The sequence below is a fragment of the Benincasa hispida genome, chromosome 12, assembly GCF_027475165.1.
Source record: "Benincasa hispida cultivar pf3 chromosome 12, pf3_genome.v1.1, whole genome shotgun sequence".
NCBI lineage: Eukaryota > Viridiplantae > Streptophyta > Magnoliopsida > Cucurbitales > Cucurbitaceae > Benincasa > Benincasa hispida.
This window is the reverse complement of record NC_143489.1, coordinates 5,568,657-5,589,655: the sequence shown is the minus strand read 5'-3', so window position 1 is coordinate 5,589,655 and position 20,999 is coordinate 5,568,657. Positions and strand designations below refer to the sequence as shown.

The 20,999-nt window shown below is 39.4% G+C and overlaps 1 non-coding gene across 1 annotated transcript; it reads left to right on the top strand.

The window, feature by feature from the left end:
* Positions 1-19,455: 19,455 nt before the first annotated feature.
* Positions 19,456-19,562, top strand: LOC120068614 (small nucleolar RNA R71). The gene has a single exon (XR_005479252.1). It is a non-coding gene; the product is annotated as a small nucleolar RNA R71 (small nucleolar RNA).
* Positions 19,563-20,999: the final 1,437 nt, after the last annotated feature.

Below are 20,999 nucleotides of genomic sequence, written 5' to 3'. Positions count from 1 at the left end.
GGGGTTTGTGCCCTAAAGTCTCGTGTCCAATAGTTTGTAAACAACTTTGTATGAACACTTGTGATGTATAACATAAATGATATTTACTTCACTACTTGACTTTGCACATTTAGATTTTACCACAAACCAATAAACTTAATATCCCTGGTTATCTGTATGTAACTTAAGCATATATGTGGTGATATACAAGTGGATCATGTCTTGAGTGATAACCAAAATGGTCTGTAGTATATGGATATAGGAGAAAAATCTTATCCTGGTAATGCTATGGATGCGGCCCGCTTTGTGGAATGGTCATAAGTGTTGTGACTTGTCACAGATGGTCTGATCCTAATCACTCGTGTAGGGGACATGCGAACAGGAGTTTCCTATACAAAGAGTTTGTATAAGACCTGACCACGAAGTGTTAACATATCGTTATATAACACCGTTCATAATTGAGACTTCACTTCACTAGGATGACCATAGGTAACATGACCTCAATCTTGAATGAGTTGGGTGCGAGTGGCCAGATACCGACTCAAACCTACCATTTTGGGGATTCGCCTAATTTAGGACTAGGAACTCAGCATCACAAGATGGAATTCACTCCTTCCCCGAGGTAGGGGTAAGTAGATAGATAGCGCCCTTAAGGGTTGATTCTAGAGCTTGAACGATGTGGCACTACGCACCTTCTCATGGCCCGAGAGGTATTCACACATAGTAGGACTATGTTGTATTGTTCATTAGAGAGATCAGTGGTACTTAAGGAGGAAGATGTAATTACAGGGGCAAAACGGTAAATTGGCCTGCTGTAATTACGAGCATGTGTGAATGGTGATCATACTGATGATTGGTTATATCCAATGGACATAGAAATATATCTATGGCAAGAAGAGTTCAATTGTCAGTATTTAGTGGAATGTCTGGCAGTCAACGGATAGTGGATATTGTGACTAAAGAGTTTAGTCAGCTATTCACTTACCATTGGAGCTTCGAGCCATAGGTTCATAAGGTCCCCTTGGTAGCTTGGATACAAATTGAGAGTCAGTTTTTGGGTCAATTTAAAATGTTCAAATTGACAAGAGGGAGTTCAATTATATATGATATAATTGAACGAGTTAATTAAATATGATATAATTAACTTTATGTATGAGATACATTAATTTGGAGGAAATTAGATATAAATATGATTTATATCTAGTAGAGGAAACAATATTATAATTAATATTTGATATTAATTTATAAGTTATGAATGTGATAAGATCACATTCATTGGACGGTTATAAAGGAAATGGGAAGGCGCCTCTTCGTTCTAAATAACGTATGAGTGCATTATAAATAGCAGACGATGTGTTGATCTCGGGGTACGCGGGTATTGTGAAAAAGATAGTGTCATCATTTAGAAAATCAGTGTCTATACGATAAGGACTGCACGATCGCTTATATATACGATATTGTTAAACGATCGCATACCGATTACACCATCGTATGCTACTAAACGATCGTTTACCTTTTTCCTAAGCGATCGCTTAGCTCCCGCTATTTACTAAATGATCGTATAGACGATCGCTTAGTTTTTCCTACGCGATCGTTTGGACGATCTCTCACCTTTTCCTACACAATCGTTTAGACGATCGTTTACTTTTTCCTACATGATCGTTTAGACGATCGCTTACTTTTACTACATGGTCGTATACTTTACATAAACGATCAAGCATATTATCTATACGATAGATGACCGCATCTCCCACTTACTTAATCGTTGTGTACGGTCGCTATTCTTCATTCCCTCTACCAAATTCAAACAAAGCCCACACTTTGGATTCTCACTCCAAGAATACTGAGGACTCTAAGTGGTGTTGTCTTCTCCATTTCTTGTTGTCCGAGTGATGATTGTTCGAAGTAGACAGTTGGGCTTCAGACCCGCTGTGAAGAAGAAATATTCATCTGGTATGATTTCTTGATCCCTTTAGCATTATGAAAGTATATTTGAATGTATATGTGGTAATTCTATCACAATGAATTGGAAAAATCTGCTTCCACTCGTAGGTACTCTTGAATAAAAGTTCTTTCAATTGGTATTAGAGCCAGGTTTTCTGATATTCCAATTCATTGCTACAAAAGAATTGCAAATACGTTCTTGGTGGGTGCATTTCTACACTGTTTAATCATTGAATTATTGTGGATGTGCGGATTTATGGATGTTTTTATGGATGTTCCTCGGTTTGATTTAATACTTTTACATTTGCGGTTGTTTGTAAAGGCCCCTGCGTTTTTGGGCATTAATAATCATTGTCGAGTCTGTATCCAAAGTCTGTTTGAGTTTTGAATCGTTCGCGAAGAAGATGGGAGCAAGCGTTGTGGTTCTTTGAGGAAGGTATGTGATCAAGTGTTGATCGCATCGTGCAGATGATGGGGAATGCAATCAAGTGTTGATCGCATCGTGCAGTCAATGAAGTACGTGATCGCTGCTGATCGCATCGGTTAGATGATAGAGTACGCAATCTCTATTGATTGCATTGGTTAGATGATGGAGTACGCGATCGCTGTTGATCACATCGATTAAACGATAGGGTATGCGATCAAGTGTTGATCGCATCGTGCAGTCGATGGGGTATGCGATCGCTGATGATCGCATTGTGTAGACAATCGGGTAAATGATCAAGGGTTGATCGCATCGTGTCGAAGATCAGTTACGCGATCACTAAGTATCCAGTCGTATAGACTATGTGATGTTCACGTATCGCTTAACGCACACGCGCACTGGACGATCGTTTTGGTCAGTAAGCTTCATCGCTTAGTAACTGACTAAACGATCGCTTAGTAACGCAAGGTAAATTGTTTACCTGACACCGCGTTAAGTGATCGGACTAGATGATCGTTTTCGTCAGCAAGCTTCATCACTTAGTAACTGACTAAACAATCACTTAGTAATGCAAGGTAAATCGTTTACCTGTCACCACGTTAAGCGATCGCATAGATGATCAGGCTTCATTGCCTCGTTATCATATACGAGATCGTTTAATTTTGCTCCTATCGTCTAGTTTGCGTTGGACGATCATCTACATACAGCATTTACTACACGATGAAGTCCTCCTGACGGTTCAAGACCTGGTTCGCCTGTGAACCGGTTTGTTCGATGAAAAATGTAATAGATAGGGTTATTTCTTTCTGGTTTTGTAAAGGCTCATCCCGGTCCATTAATCCTTTATTTATTTATTACATGCGATGTATGTTTTTAATATGTTATATGGTATGCACATATAGTTAAATCCCACCTTAAGTCATGCATATTCTCTTTATTATAAGTGTTATAATTTAGAGAAGCATATTTTAATTTACATAAATGCATGCTCATGCATCACATAATATAAGGGTTATATTTATGTATGCTTTATTTATTTATTTTTTAACGTTATATTTATAAGCGTTATAAATACTTCTTTATGTGGGATGATTGTTTTAGTTTGTTTATTTTATAAATGGTTATAAAATGAAATTATAACTAAAATAATTAGTAAAAGATTAATATGTAGCAAGTCTAGCTATACTAGACCTTTTGTCGAATGCGGGTTCTGTCTAGGCTGGGGTATTTAAGATGACGAAAATGGAACACCCCTACCTGGGAACATACCTGGAAAGGTAATTTAGATAGATTTGATGCATGCATGCAAACTAAGGCTAGTCCATTAAAGAGTTTAATGTGACTACTTGGATTTTTTTTTAAAGACAAAAGTTGTGTTTTAGCAAACTTTATAAATGACTTAGACATAATCAGTAGTTGGATTGTCTAGGTTAATAAATCCCTAGGTAGAACATTCAATGGAAGGTTCTTGGGGCATTTGATGCTTCATTTTCACCTCTCGCATTTCTCCCTCATAGTCCACACTGTGAGATCTACCCTCGGTCTCGAGGCACCTTTGGCGTATCCCTCCAATGGATGGTGTTTGGGTAGGTCAATATCAAGGTGGATGGAGAGAGTGTTCATAGTAAGTAGGAGCGGGAAGTGCGACAACATATCCCTCGGTCTCCCTCGTTAGATTGAATAAAGTTTCTGTGCATTGCCTCATGGCACCCTGGGTGTGTTCCTCTATAGGATGGTTGTTTTGCGCGTTTCTTTATTTGATCTCCTGTAAGAGGATAAGATTACTGATAACTGGCAGAAATTCCAGTTATTATAAGGCTTTTATTTAGAATCATGAGGGCTAATAAGTAGAAAATGCGGTGATAATACATAGAATTTGCGAAAAATTGAGTTTTGTGTCAATTAGAACCTAAATCCTCACTGACCCCAATATTATGCGTTACTCCATGCCAAATTGTCTATTTTTGTAGCTATCATAGGAATCAAACGCATGCATTTGAAATAAGCTATCGCAGACCAACGCATGCGCTGAAGCTAGGCGATCGCAAAGACAAATGCATGAGCTAAGCAATCGCAGACGATAATCACATACGTCCAACGCATGGGAATTGCGATGACCAAATGGAGATTGTGGCCAAGGAGTGATAGCCATAAAAGAAGATAGCAAGATGGGTAGAACACGTTGATAACTTCAGCTGAATCAAGCTCGGACGCATACCTTGGGAGTATCAACAAGATAAGGTGATGTGACAATGCCCATACCGCAACAAAAGTAGCAGTGAGCCATACCGTCATCATTATAGCTGTCGGCGTCCAAACTCTATAAATAGCCCTTGGGACCTTCATTTTAAGACTTCTGAATTTCTGCCTCAAGGCAGAAGTTTATGATCACAGATGAGAGCTTGAAAGAGATTTTCAGTGAGAATTCTTCATCTCCACAACCCAGATCGAGTGACGATCGGAGCATTCGCCGGAGATAGAGCTTGAGAGAGACATCTCTACCATTCAACCATGGCACCACCGGCAGCCTTGACGCAGAGTCCTTCTTTTCTCTTCTAACCTCTATGTTGTATTACATTTTAGCTTAAGTTATTAAGATATTTTGTGATCAATGCAAATCTTAACTCCTTCATTACCGTCTTCTTCATCATCTTCATCTCTATCATAGTTTATCTTCAGCGTTTATTTATCAAAGATAATCGCAAGCTTAATCGTGTAGCCTAGAGATAGAACGCATGAAGCAACCCACTAAGAGGTGTGCGTTGTGCGAGTATAGTGAGTTAATTCTCTTTGCTTGGTGAAAGGCTGTAGCAACGCCTGTCTATGGGATGTTGCATTGTTTGTCTATAAGTTAAATAGTCGCGTCTAATTGCCTGAGAAGGTAAGAGATGGAACACACTAAAGCAAAGTTCGCATTGTTCTTAGAGATAGGCACAATCTTATGCTCGATTCAACCATGCACTATAGAGATATAGTCATGTAGCTGACCTCCGAGAGGTGTGCGACGCGTTAGTACAATGAACTAGGATTACTCGGGCGATTTAAGATAATAAACATTACTATGCATTAATGGTTATCGTGACTCTACTTATTCTCATTGCAAGTCTTCTATTGCTCAATCTATTTAGTTAAGAGTAGGAATAGTGTGTACATCCATTTAACTTCTTTTTTATTTTATTTTCATCGCCTCAAACGCATTGCTTCACAAGAATTATTGAGTGAAAAGTCCCTGTGTTCGACCTCAGATTACCCGAGAAACTTGCGTTTGCATTATACTTGGCGCGAGCTTAAGAAAAATTATGATAGGAACGCGTGGTCATTGCATATTAGTTTAACGCATCTTCATTCCGACGCATGACCTCAGACGCATGGGTGCGAACGCATAAGCCATGTCTAATGCATGAATTCATGTACAGCCCCATCCGTCCTTAATAAATAAAATAAAATAAAGTCGTTCCTAAATTATCAACAATTTTTTAGCGTCGTTGCCGGGGACTTACCAGCTAATGCTTTGTGAAATTTTTGTGTTTTCGCAGGCACCCTTTCAATCTTAGGCGTATTGTAGATTGTGCGACCAAGCTGCAAACAATATTTAAAGTATTGGCGATGCGTCGAAAGTCAAATATTGACCCCGAGATAGAAAGGCTATCTGTCGCATGAGCTGGAATCAATCTTAGACGCATATCAACCGTCATGCGTTCAACAATTGCTAGAAGCTCTAATGGTTAGGGCGAGCCCCCTTGACCCAAGCAGTTGAGAACCATCTCCTGCATGGGAGACTCCTTGCGGTGACAACACTCCAATTTCTCCAGGGACGTCTTCTACTCTATCTTTTACATTGCTTTCTTAGTTTAGTTTATTATTTTTATTTATTGTTATTTTGGATATGCGGCTGCTTCCTTGGTTGTGGTGCGTTTGCTCCTTGTAGGTGTGATAATAACTCTCCTCGGTGCATAGTTACAATGGAAGAATCCTCTACATCCTTCAACGCATGGCTTCATTCGCATGAACTCCAACGCATTGCCGCATGTGTTCTTCTACTTAAGGTTCTTTTCTTGTTATCTTTTAGGCATTATCCTTTTGGAATTCTCCTTATCTGACTGCGGTTCTTTGCAATGCGTCTATAATGGTACAAATAATTCACCGCGTCCTCTAACTAGTATCGCAAGGCACCCCTTACTTTTGATAGCCTCTACAAAGTGTGAAAGCCTATAGTTTTATTGTGTGCAAACCTTTGCTCAAATATTTGTTATCACATTCCTGTTGAGTTTGTTTTTAGCTTGCAATGAGAACGCTGCCACCCTCTAAGTTTAGGGGGTGGCAGCGGTCTCGGAGAATTGCGTTCATCACATTGCTATCATTTTCATAAAAAAAAAAAAAAAAAAACAGAGAGAAAAGAGAGCTTTTGAAAATAACAACTCCACTGCCAAAGCAATGGGGAAACCCATATTGACAAGAGTTGAGTTATGAAAGGCACTTACCCGTAATTAGATCTCCGCATGACACCCGTGGGGGCAAGCCAAAACGAAGGCAAGTTGCCAGAATCAACGCATAAGTGCAATTCTTCTGTCTGGCGCAAGCCAATTAAGCAAGACATAAGTTGAGTTGAATATGGAATGCAACCGAAGTTGAATGCCCACATGACACACGTAGGGATAAGCCAAAATGAAAAGTGTAACCATGTTCAACACCGCATTAGATTAAATAAACGCATAAGCTTGAATTGTTTTGAACGAACACATTCTCATGAGCTAAACGCAAAGTTGCAAAGAATGAATAAAAAGTTCTTGAGCAAGCTTGCTGAATTTAACTTAAAAAAGCTCTCTTTGGAGAAGCAGCCGAAGTAGAGGAGAGCTCTGCGTCCATAATTAAAGGCATGAGTAAATTATATTCTGAGAAGATGGTCATCGCAAAGAGACGTCGGAAGGTGAGTTAAGAATTTCTTAAGTATAACGCATGCTTAAAGACAAGCATGATTCTAAGTTTGGGGGGTGATAACTGACAGAAATGCTAGTTATTATAAGGCTTTTATTTAGAATCATGAGGGTTAATATGTAGAAAATGCGGTGATAATACTTAGAATTTGCGAAAATTGAGTTTTGCGTCAATTAGCACCTAAATCCTCACTGACCCTAATATTATGCGTTACTCCATGCCAAAATGTCTATTTTTGTAGCTATCGCAGGAATCAAACGCATGCGTTTGAAATAAGCTATCGCAGACAAACGCATGTGCTGAAGCCAGACAATCGCAAGGATAAACGCATGAGCTAAGAAATTGCAGACGGTAATCACATGTGTCCAACGCATGGAAGTTGCAGTAATCACATGCGTCCAACGCATGGGAATTGCGGTGACCAAATGGAGATTGTGGCCAAGAAGTGATAGCCATAATAGAAGATCGCAAGATAGGTGAACGCGTTGATAACTTCAGCTGAATCAAGCTCGGACGCATACCTTGGGAGTATCGATAAGATAAGGCGATGTGACAATGCCCATACCGCGACAAAAGTAGCAGTGAGCCATATCGTCATTATTACAGCTGTCGGTGTCCAAACTCTATAACTAGCCCTTGGGAACTTCATTTTAAGACATCCGAATTTCTGCCTCAAGGCAGAAGTTTGTGATCACAGATGAGAGCTTGAAAGAGATTTTCAGTGAGAATTCTTCATCTCCACAACCCAGACTGAGTGACGATCGGAGCATTCACCAGAGATAGAGCTCAAGAAAGACATCTCCACCATTCAACCATGGCACCATCGGCAGCCTTGACGCAGAGTCCTTCCTTTCTCTTCTAATCTCTGTGTTGTATTACAATTTAGCTTAAGTTATTAAGATATTTTGTGATCAATGCAAATCTTAACTTTTTTATTGTCGTCTTCTTCACCATCTTTATATCTATCATAGTTTATCTTCAGCGTTTATTTATCAAAGAAAATCGCATGCTTAATCATGTAGCCTAGAGATAGGACGCATGAAGTAACCCACCGAGAGGTGTGCGTTGTGCGTGTATGGTGAGTTAATCCTCTTTGCGTGGTGAAAGGTTGTAGCAACGCTTGTATATGGGATGTTGCATTGCTTGTCTATAAGTTAAATAACCGCGTCTAACTGCCTGAGAAGCTAAGAGATGGAACGCACTAAAGAAAAGTTCGCATTGTTCCTAGAGGTAGGCACAATCTTATGCTCGACGCAACCATGCACTATAGAGATATAGTCATGCGTCTGACCACCGAGAGTTGTGCGATGCGTTAGTGCAATGAGCTGGGATTACTCAGACGATTTAAGATAATAAACATTACTATGCATTAATGGATGTCGTGACTCTACTTATTCTCATTGCAAGTCTTATATTGCTCAATCTGTTTAGTTAGGAGTAGCAATAGTGTGTATATCCATTTAACTTCTTTTTATTTTTCTTTTCATCACCTCAAACGCATTCCTTCACAAGAATTATTGAGTGACAAGTCCTTGTGTTCAACCTCGGATTACCCGAGAAACTTGCGTTTGCATTATACTTAGTGCGAGCGTAAGAAAACTTGTGATAAGAATGCGTGGTCATTGCATATTAGTCTAACGTATCTTCATTCTGACATATGACCTCAGACGCATGGGTGCGAACGCATAATCCATGTCTAACGCATGAATTCATGTACAGCCCCATCCATCCTTAATAAATAAAATAAAACAAATTTGTTCCTAAATTATCAACAGTTACTTAGTCTCTTGTCCTAATCTGTCTGTTCTCTACGGTAAGTGCATTAGAGGCGACTTTAGGGCCGGAAACGAGGGGTTACACTTATGCAGGATTGTTAAGAGTTAACTATTCTAGACTGAACATATGGTGACTATTAGGTTTAGTTCCAAGAGTTATTTTTGCCTAATGGTTGAGAATGTCTCATCCCAGTGAAGGGCCATCCGATCACCCCACCGGTAATGTTTGTCTTGCCTCATTGAGGCATCATTGCAAAATAGAAGTCTTTTCACTTAGGGTACTTGGAATCTGTTTTGCTAAAAATTAATTGGTTAATTAAAATGTGGTTTTTGCAAAGTCTTATAAAAGGTTATTCGTTTTTTTTAGCAACGGTTTTTATTGGCATCAACCACTATCAATTTGTTAGCGCTGAAAAACTGAATGGCCAAAACTATTCAAGTTGGAAACATATGCTCCTAACGATACTCATCACCGAGGATCTGAAGTTTGTCCTTACAGAGGAATGTCCTCCTATTCCACCTCAGGACGTTACTCGAAATGTTCGGGCAGCGTACGAGCATTGGACACGGGCAAATGAGAAGGCCCGAGCCTATATTCTGGAAAGTCTTAGTAACTTGTTGCCCAAGAAACATGAGTCCAAGGTCTTAGCTCGTGAGATCATGGAATCCCTGCAGGGAATGTTTGGACAGCCGTCTGGACAGCTCAAGCATGAGGCTCTGAAACACATCTTCAATTCCACAATGGAAGAAGGTACCTCTGTTCGTGATCACGTGTTGAATATGATGGTCCACTTTAACGTGGGGGAGTTGAATGGGTCTAAAATCAATGAGGGTAGTCAGCTTAGCATTATCCTACATTCATTGCCGGAGAGCTTCCTCTACTTTTTCAGCAATACGATTCTTAACAAAGTGGAATACTCCTTTACCACTCTCCTCAACGAGTTGCAGACTTACCAATCCTTGCTAAAAAGAAAGAAGAAAAAGGGAGGTGAGGCAAATGTTGTCTCTTCCTCTAAAAGGTTTTATCGAGGTTCGACCTCAGGAACAAAGTCTGTACCTTCCACTTCTAACTCTGGAAAGGGAAAGAAGAAGAATGGTGGTAAAGGGAAAGGGAATGCGCCTGTTAACCCGCCACCTGTCGCCCAAAAGAAGCGTCCACTGCTGGTTGGAAAAGGAAAATGTTTCTACTATAACCAAAATGGATACTAGAAGAAGAATTGTCCTCGTTGTTTGGAGGAAAAGAAAGCTACAAAGGCTAAGGCCAAGGAAGAAAAAGAGGATTAGATCCTAGTGACAGTTGGAGGCTGGTGAGATGACGTTGCAAATAGGTACCGGGCACGTCATCTCAGTTGTGGCAGTGGGAGACATCCAGTTTACTTTACAGAATAGGTTTCTTATATTAAAAGATGTCTTTGTAGTTCCTGAACTATAAAGGAACCTTATTTCTATAAAGTGTCTGTTACAATACAATTACACTATTGAATAAAGCGTTTATTCGTAAGGATGGTGTTGAAATTTGTACAGCTAAACTGGAAAATAACTTGTATGTACTAAGACTTTTAGCCGTAAGTTCCCTCCATAACATAGAGATGTTTAAATCTGCTGTAACTCAATCTAAATGCCAACGAATTTCTCCAGAACCTTGTTGGACATGGTTCGTTCGATGATAAGTTACACTTCCTTACTAGACTCGTTTTAGGGTTTTGCAGTGGGGATTGCGATATACATTCTCAACTGTGTTCCTTCTAAGAGTGTTGCAAGAACACCTCTGAAGTTATGGAACAGGCGTGAAGCTAGTTTACGTCACTTCCGGATATGGGATTGCCCAGCACAGGTGATTAAGTCAAATTTCAAGAAGTTGGAATCACGATCAAGGTTGTGCCTCTTTGTAGGCTACCCCAAAGGTACACGGGAGGTTACTTTTATGATCCGTCCGAAATTAAGGTTTTTGTATCCATAAACGTTACTTTCCTGGAGGAGAATCATATCAGGAAGCACAGTCTACGTAGTAAAGTCGTATTAAGTGAGCTTTCCAAAGAAACTTCTAAAGCTTCAACAAAAATTATTGAAGGATCTGATTCATCAACCAGAATTGTCGATGATAGTTCATCTAGCAGGTCGATTCCACCTCGAGAGTTGAGGGAACCTCAACACAGTGGGAAGGTTACGAACCCGCTTAATCGCTATCTGGGTTTCACAAAAATCCTAGCTATGATGACAGATAGCGACGTTAAGGATCCATTGTTCTATAAAAAGGCAATGGAGGATGTTGACTGGGATGAATGGTTCAAAGCCATGAATCTCGAGATGGAGTCGATATACCTCAACTCGGTATGGGATCTTGTAGATCAGCCTGATGGGATAAGACCCATAGGTTGTAAATGGATCTACAAGTGCAAACGGGGTGCTGATGGGAAGGTGCAAACCTTCAAGACTCAACTTGTGGAAAAGAGTTATACCCAGATGGAGGGAGTCAACTATGAGGAGACTTTCTCACCTGTTGCCATGTTAAAGTCGATTTGCATGATAGTGCATCGAGGTGACGTGATTTTCATGAAGATCGCCTCAGAGAAAAACGTTACTGATTCGTTTACAAAGTCTTCATGACTACAGCGTTTTAGGGTCACATTCATAGCATGGGTCTACGGGACCGCCCGTGGCTAGACTAGGGCAAGTGGGAGATTTTGTTGCACTGGGTTTCTATGCCCTAGTTTATTGTTTTGTGACTATTTACTTGTACTCCCCACTTCTCTTTAGGACAAGTAGAAGATTGTTGGGGTTTGTGCCCTAAAGTCTCGTGTCCAATAGTTTGTAAACAACTTTGTACGAACACTTGTGATGTATAATATAAATGATATTTACTTCACTACTTGACTTTGCACATTTAGATTTTACCACAAACCAATAAACTTAATATCCCTGGTTATCTGTATGTAACTTAAGCATATATGTGGTGATATACAAGTGGATCATGTCTTGAGTGATAACCAAAATGGTCTGTAGTATATAGATATAGGAGGAAAACATTATCTTGGTAACGCTACGGATGCAGCCCGCTTTGTGGAACGATCACAAGTGTTGTGACTTGTCACAGATGATGTGATCCTGATCATTCGTAGGGGACATGCGAGCGAGAGCGTCCTATACAAAGAAAGAGTTTGTGTAAGATCTGACCACGACGTGTTAACGTCTCGTTATATAATACCGTTCATAACTGAGACTTCACTTCACTAAAATGACCATAGGTAACATGACCTCAATCTTGAGTGAGTTGGGGACTCCTACCATTGAGGGCGGTCCTTTGATTTGTATGGGTGCTAGTGGCCAGAACGCCGACTCAAACCTACCATTTTGGGGATTCGTCTGATTTAGGAGCTGGGAACTCAGCTTCACAAGATGGAATTCACTCTTTCCTCGAGGCAGGGGTAAGTAAATAGATAGCACCCTTAAAGGCTGATTCCAGGACTTGAACGATGTGATGCCACACACCTTCTCATGGCTCGAGAGGTGTTCACACATAGTAGGACTATGTTGTATTGTTCATTAGAGGGATCAGTAGTACTTAAGGAGGAAGATGTAATTACAGGGGTAAAACGGTAAATTGGCCTGTTGTAATTACGAACATGTGTGAAGGGTCATCGTACTGATGATTGGTTATATCCAATGGACATAGAAATATATCTATAGAAACAAGAGTTCAACTGTCAGTCTTTAGTGGAATGATTGACAGTTAACGGATGGTGGATATCGTGACTAAAGAGTTTATTCAGCTATTCACGTACCATTGAAGCTTCGAGCTATAGGTCCATAAGGTCCCCTTAATAGCTTGGATACAAGTTGAGAGTCAGTTTTTGGGTCAATTTAAAATGTTCAAATTGACAAGAGGGAGTTCGATTATATATGATTTAATTGAACGAGTTAATTAAATATGATATAATTAACTTTATGTATGAGATATATTAATTTGGAGAAAATTGGATATAAATATGATTTATATCTAGTAGAGGAAAAAAATATTATAATTAATATTTGATATTAATTTATAAGTTATGAATGTGATAAGATCACATTCATTGGATGGTTATAAAGGAAATGGGAAGGCACCTCTTCGTTCTAAATAACGTATGAGTGCATTATAAATAGCAGACGGTTTGTTGATCTTGGGGTGCGCGGGTATTGTGAAAAAGATAGTGTCATCATTTAGAAAATCAATGCCTATACGATAGGGACTACACGATCGCTTACATATACGATATTGTTAAGCGATCGCATACCGATTACATCGTCGCACGCTACTAAATGATCGTTTACCTTTTTCCTAAGCGATCGTTTAGCTCCCGGTATTTACTAAACGATCGTATAGACGATCGCTTAGTTTTTCCTACACGATCGTTCGGACGATCGCTCACCCTTTTCCTACACGATCGTTTAGGCGATCGTTTACCTTTTCCTACACGATCATTTAGACGATCACTTACTTTTACTATACGATCGTATACTTTACTTAAACAATCAAGCATATTGTCTATGCGATAGACGACCGCATCTCCCACTTGCTTGATTGTTGTGTACGGTCGCTATTCCTCCTTCCTTCTACCAAATCCGAACAAAGCCCACACTTTGGATTCTCACTCCAAGAATACTGAGGGCTCTAAGCGGTGTTGTCTTCTCCGTTTCTTGCTATCTGAGTGTTGACTGTTCGAGGTAGATGGTTGGGCTTTAGACTCGCTGTGAAGAAGAAATATTCATCTGGTATGATTTCTTGATCCCTTTAGCATTATGAAAGTATGTTTGAATGTATATGCAGTAACTCTATCACAATTAATTGGAAAGATCCGCTTCCGCTCAAAGGTACTCTTAAATAAGAGTTCCTTCAAGTTTATGATATTATCAATATTGATTTCAGGTCCTAAACAACCACGGGATGACATGGGATATACTTAAAGCCATTGATTGATGATTTAAAACTTCTGTGGGAAAGTGGTGTGCAATGTTATGATACTTATCAAGTGGAACCATTAAACTTAAGAACAGTTCTATTGTAGGCAATTAATGATTTTCCAGCATATGGAAACCTTAGTGCATGTAGTGTCAAAGGTTATAAGTCATGTTCGATTTGCGGATATAACACAACTTCATTAAGACTGAAACATGGAGAAAAACTGGCATACCTTGGCCATCGAAAATTTTTACCACAAAATCATCCTTTTCGACATCAAAAGAAATCATTTGATGGTCAGAGAGAACTTGGAAGTATTCCAGAACCTTTGTTTGGGGAGGTTGTATTTGAAAAAACTAAAGATCTTGATTTTAAAAAAGGAAAAAAAAAAAAGAAAAAAAGAAATATCACAAAAGGAAGTACCAAAGGTTGTTGGAATAGGATGTCTGCTTTTTCCCAACTCCCTTATTGGGAACATCTCTATGTTAGACATTGCTTAGATGTGATGCATATCGAGAAAAATGTTAGCATGAATATCATAGGTACCCTTCTTGATATTCCAGGAAAAACAAAAGACGGATTGAATGCTAGACGTGATTTAGCTGATTTAAAAATTCGACAAAAGCTTACACCTATTAATAGGGATAAAAAAATCTTCCTTCCCCCTGCTTATTATACTCTTACTAAAAAAGAAAAACGTTGTGTTTTGAAGACGATATCAGAAATGAAGGTTCCTAAGGGTTACTCCTCCAATGTTACAAATCATGTGTCAGTGGAAGATTTAAAACTCAATGGTCTAAAATCTCATGATTGTCATGTGCTCTTCCAACAATTGCTCCCATTGCCATTAGATATGTGCTACCAAAACATGTTCAATATGTGATAACTCGTCTGTGTATTTTTTTTCAATTCTATATGTGATGCTGGTATTTATGAAGTGGAAATATGGATGATATGCATTGAAGAAATTGCGTTGTGTACTTAAGTTTTCCCAACGGAATTCAAGTGTAAATTCCTCTGAGTTTCCTAGTAAATCCAGGTTCGAACACAGGGACTTGTAAAAATAGATTGCGTTGATAATTTTGATGAAAACTTTGCGGTAACCAGGAAAATAAATAAAGTGTTGCGTTGATTAAAAATAAATAACAAATGCGGCGGAGTTTGAAAAGAGTTGGTAATCGAAAAATGCGATGAATATGCGGTGAACGGGTTGAGAAAGGTTTCAACTAACTCTCCTAGAATGCGTTCATGCTTACAATCATGCAATATGCATACAACAGCAAACCACCTCTCAGTGCGAATACAACAGCTTCTAAGGCTAGAACGCATCGATATATATGCGATAAGTCTATAGGGTTTACACATAAACCTCTATTCCTATTTATGCGATGACAAAATGACATCCACACAAATATGCGATCACATAATATCCTACCTATTCCTAGGGTCATGCGATGCAGTGTTGACAAACAAAGCTTATCTCTAAGTCCCTATCTCTTGTTTATGCAAGCCTAATCTTGCTCTTTCGAGTCTAGATTCTAACCTAGCTGTTTCGAGACATTAGGTTCTTTCTTTAGACTCTCTCTCGAGTAACTCTAAAGGGTATTTTGCACAGCATAAAACAAGACAATCACAAGCAATGAACTTCCTTGGTCATATTAGCTTAGTTCTTCTCAACCCATTCAACTAGTTTAGCTACTCATGCATATTAAGAGAGTGAGCAAATGTAGAAATAGAACTTCCATTAAATAGATATGAAGATGAAGTACAAATAACAATGTAAGTATAATAAAGAGCCTGGTAGCAATTTCTTGCTGCCAGGCATTTACGCTGTTTCTACTCGTGCTCTAAAGATAATCTCGCTCTCGCGAGAGTCAACCCGCTCTCTGCTCTTACGCCCCAAGTTTCTCTCTCAAGTTGCTCTAAGCGATCTCCGGCGCCACCACTCTTCTCTTGCTCCGCCTTAAAATGGAAAGGAAATTTATGAACAAAAGCAACTGGTTAACTCGTCAACTAGTTGTAAGAATGGTGAACCCCTTTTCTGAAGAATGCACTTGGTATTTATAGAGCATCCATGGTGAAAGGAGGCTTCTCTCTCCCGGTTGTATAGATGGGACAGCTTTAATTCTTGATTGACGTGTCGAATGATTGTTACCGATAAAGCTGAATGTATTTTGTGACCGTTATCGACTGTCAACTTAATTTGGATTCGACTGTCATCAGCTTTCTGTCCCATCGCTCTTAATTGGCCTTTCACCCAGATGCGTCCACCATATTACGCTAACCAAGTTGCGATGATCCTTCTCGGGCGAATGTTTACGAGCACGATCAACGCAAAGCCTTGCAATGAATTTGCGCTCGAATAATGAATTCCTATGATCGCAATCTTTGCATTGCGTTAACGCATATTCTGCACAAAAATACAAAAATCAATAGTTCTAATGCGCTGAACGCATGCGACCGCAATATTATAGAATTTATGCTTAATGGACGCAAAGTAATATATTTCATCACCGCAATCCAACATTGTTTAAGAACTTAGCACCATGATAACATGCATTTCTACCCGTTATCACACCCCCAAATTTAAACAATGCTTGTCCTCAAGCATAAGCTAAAGATTCCTTTAGCAAGTTAGCCGCAAAGTTCTTTTCCTAGACTTCTCAAGGATACCTCATTCAAATCCTATATACCATAATTTCCTTAAATCTTATTCAAGTTTCTTCTTAAAATATTTCTAAGACTAGGGACTGCAAGTTTAACTTTCAAAAGGACTTTACTAAATTTCGGAACATTGCATGATTTATTTCAAAAAAAGAAAATTTTCTACCGGGGTGTCACATGATTTTATCTTTGCACAAAAAATTTCTTCATTGCTTATTTTTTTTCGACCTTGCGCTGACCCAAATGCCTTGCCTTCGTTTTGGCTTTCCCCCACATGTGTCATGCGGACATCCAACTACGAGCAATGCACTCTTTCTCAGACTAGACTCATACCTATTTGGCAGTAGAGTTGCGGTCATTGATTTATGCATTGATCCTGGTGACTTACTTTCGTTTTGGCTTGCCCCCACGTGTGTCATGCGGACATCCAACTACGGGTAAGTGCCTTTCACAACTTAACTCTTATCAACATGGGTTTCCCATTGCATTGACAGTGGAGTTGTTATTCTCAAAATATTTTTTTTGTATAATTTTATTATTATTTTTTTATAGAGAAATAGCAAGGTCGAAAACAAATACCCCACCCCCAAATTTAAAATGCGGCAATGTCCTCATTACCAAAAGATTAAAATAAGTCATGTGATGGTCATAGAATGCATTGTAAAGAGAGTTTGAAAGAAAGTTAGCAAACCCCTAACTTCTAGAAATATTTCATGAGGTGACTATCATAAGATTAAGTTGACTCTAATATATACGAAAGAAATAGAAGCATATTTTTCATAATTGAAATCATACTCTGCAAAGAAACAGAATGCGGTAACTCACTAAATTTATCTATGTCAAATGATTGCGGTGATTAAAGAGGATGCGGTGATAAAACTTGTAAAACTAACATGCGATGTGATAGCGTAAAATTTGAAATAAAGATAAGGAAGAGTATACCCCCAAATTTTGCGCTATCGCCTGCATTGTATTGACGCATCCATCTTTGCGACGATCTCTCTTCTTTGGGTTACGGTGATGGAATAAAATAAATGCTTCTTCGCGTAACATCTCTACAATCCAGCACCTCGAACATTGTAACAAAAACAAAGAGAGGGTTAAATTATTTTAAACAAAATAAAACTCGTTATCGCATTTTTTTAAAAAAATTACAAAAAGGATCGATAAGGATTGAAAGGATAAAGTGAAAATTTTAAATAGTGGCAAAGAGTTGAAGAATTAATGTTTCCCAAAACCAAAACTTGCATCCCTGATAGGTTGCGATCATTTGATAACGCAAGGACCACTTATTTCTTGCTGGTTTGTTCACGTCCATGGTGGCTTTTCTCTCTTTTCTTTGTCCTCTGGAATCTTTACTACCTTAATTCGGAGTTTTTTCCCATGAATATTTATTACAATTTCCCCCTTTCGCACATCGATTTGAGCGCGATCGGTTGAAAGGAATGGTCGTCCTAATATGATAGGCGCATCTTCGTCTGCTTTATAATCCAAAATGAGGAAGTCTGCCGGCAGGATGAATTTATCGATTGAGATTGTGGCATTTTTAACTCTCCTTCAGGATGTATTCGAGATCTGTCCACGAGCAGAAGAGTTTCCTTTGTGGGCGTAAGTGTGCGGCATTCAATTGTTTGAAGATTGATTGCGACATTATGTTTATACTTGCCCCAAGATCACATAGTGTTTGGCCACTGAAGGTCCCTCCGATAGAGCATGAGATTGTGAAGATTCCTAGGTCGCCCATTTTAGGTGGGATCATAACATTTTGTACTGCAGCCATTATTGCGATATTTTCTTCCTCAATTTGTTCCTCTTTCAGTCTTTGCGGAGTCACTAATGGTTGAACTTCTTCGGTCTCAAGATCTAAAGGCTTAAGGGTGGACGCAACTTCAGGGTCTATTTTTTTGGGCTTCTCTAAACTACAGGTCAGCGGGTCTTCGGTTATCACCGCATTCAAGTTGGTCGCAATGCGCTTCTCCCTTACTTCCGTAGTCATGTCGTCACTTAGCAAGGAGACTGCTAAGCATTGTTCCTTCCTGTTACCCCTAGCATTGCGAAGGAGCTCAGTTGAGCTTGGCAACGCTTCTTGCGGTCTATTTTTCAACTCACTCGCAATCTGGCCTATCTGTAATTCAAGATTGCATATGAACGTGGCCTGACTTTGAAGCACTGTCTCGTTTTTCTCTATATATTACTTCAATAGGCTCTCCAAAGAAGAGGATTGCGGTGGTTGTTGTGAGCTACTTGCTTGATTGCTCGGTTAACCGTTGTTGCGTTGAAAGAATCTTGGTGGCCCTTCTTTTTGCGCCACAGGTTAAAAATTTTGTTGTTGATTCTTCCAAGCAAAATTGAGGTTGTTTCTCCACCCAAGGTTGTAGGTATTGGAATAGGGGTTATCTCTCATGAAGCATACCGACTGCGCGTTTGTTGGACATTCTTCCATCGGGTGAGCATCACCGCAAATGACACAACTTGCGGCCGTTTGAGTGATTGCGCTGACCTGCCCTTTCTTTGCTCCCGTATTATTACTTGTGATGCCTTGTATTAAACTCATCATCGCAATCATTTGATTTTGCAGGGATGTGATGGCTCCATTGTTTGCGTCATTTTCTTTGATTCTTAATCTCTAATCGCTTTCCCTCCAATCCTCATGCTGTTTGGAAATGCGATTAAGTATACTCTTTGCCTCCTCATATGTTTTGTCGAGTAAACCACCAACAGCTGCCGTATTGGCAGAGGTCTTTGAAGAGGGATTCAATCCTTGGGAGAAATTTTCCATTTGCAGACAATCTAGTAAGCCATTGTGTGGACAATCTTTTACCAGTCGCTTAAACCTCGCCCAAGCATCATTGAGCGATTCGTCATCTTCTTGTTCAAAATTTGTTATTAATTTCCTTCTCCTAGTGTTCTCAGTTGGTAGGAAGTACTTCTTCATAAATTTCTCCACCATCTATTCCCACGAAGATATCTCTACCAGTTCGAGAGAATATGCTCATTTCCTCGCCTGATCACACAAAGAAAAGGGAAACAGAGTTAGTCGAACTTTCTCTGTTGAGATATTCGGGAACACAAAGTGTTGCAGATTTCTATAAAGCTCCAGAGGTGGGCGTGTGGGTCTTCGCCACGCCTTCCTCCAAACTGCACAGTAGCCTGGATCATCTGAACATTACCGGCTTCATTTCAAATCTCGATCCGTCTAGCATCGGCCTCATGATTCCTAGAGAGAAATCGTAGAGGTTAGGTGACGCATATCCCGGTTGGGTCTATTGCGGTCATTCGCCAGAAGGATGGGGTTGGCCATTATATTATTCGCGTTAGCGGCCCTTACGTCCGGTTGCTCCGCCATTCTTGGTGTTTCTTCTTGGTATTTCTTCTCGTTGTTGTTGGCAGTCTCTTAATCTTCTTCTAAAAGTTCTCTCAATCTCCGGGTCGTAATTCGCCAGAGATTGAGAGTTCTGTAAAAAAATTTTAAAAAAAAATTACCATTAGCAAACTATTTTGCCGAAGTCCCCAGCAACGGCGCTAAAAACTTGATGTTGGTATTTATGAAATGGAAATATGGATGATATGCGTTGATGAAATTGCGTTGTGCACTCAATTTCCCCAACGGAATTCAAGTGTAAATTCCTCTGAGTTTTCTGGTAAGTCCAGGGTCGAACATAGGGACTTGTGAAAATAGATTGTGTTGATAATTTTGATGAAAACTTTGCGGTAACGGGGAAAATAAATAAAGTGTTTGGTTTGTTGATTGCATTGATTAAAAATAAATAAAAAAAAAGCGACAGAGTTTAAAAAGAGTTGGTAAATAGGAAATGCGGTGAACGAGTTGAGAAAGGTTTCGGCTAACACTCCCTAGAATGCGTTCATGCTTGCGATCACGCAACATAAATACAACAGTAAACTACCTCTCGGTGCGAATACAATGGCTTCTAAGGCTAGAACGCATGCGATATATATGCGATAAGTCTACAGGTTTTACATATAAACCTCTATTCCTATTTATGCGATGACAAAATGACATCCACACAAATATGCGACCACATAATATCATACATATTCCTAGGGTGCATGCGATGTAGTGTTGACAAACAGAGTTTATCTCTAAGTCCCTATCTCTTGTTTATGCAAGCTTAATCTTGCTCTTTCGAGTCTAAATTCTAACCTAGATCTCTCGAGACATTAGGTTCTTTCTTTAGACTCTCTCTCGAGTAACTCTAAAGGGTATTTTGCACAGCATAAAACAAGACAATCGTAAGCAATGAACTTCCTTGGTCATATTAGCTTAGTTCTTCTCAACCCATTCAACTAGTTTAGCTAATCATGCGTATTAAGAGGGTGA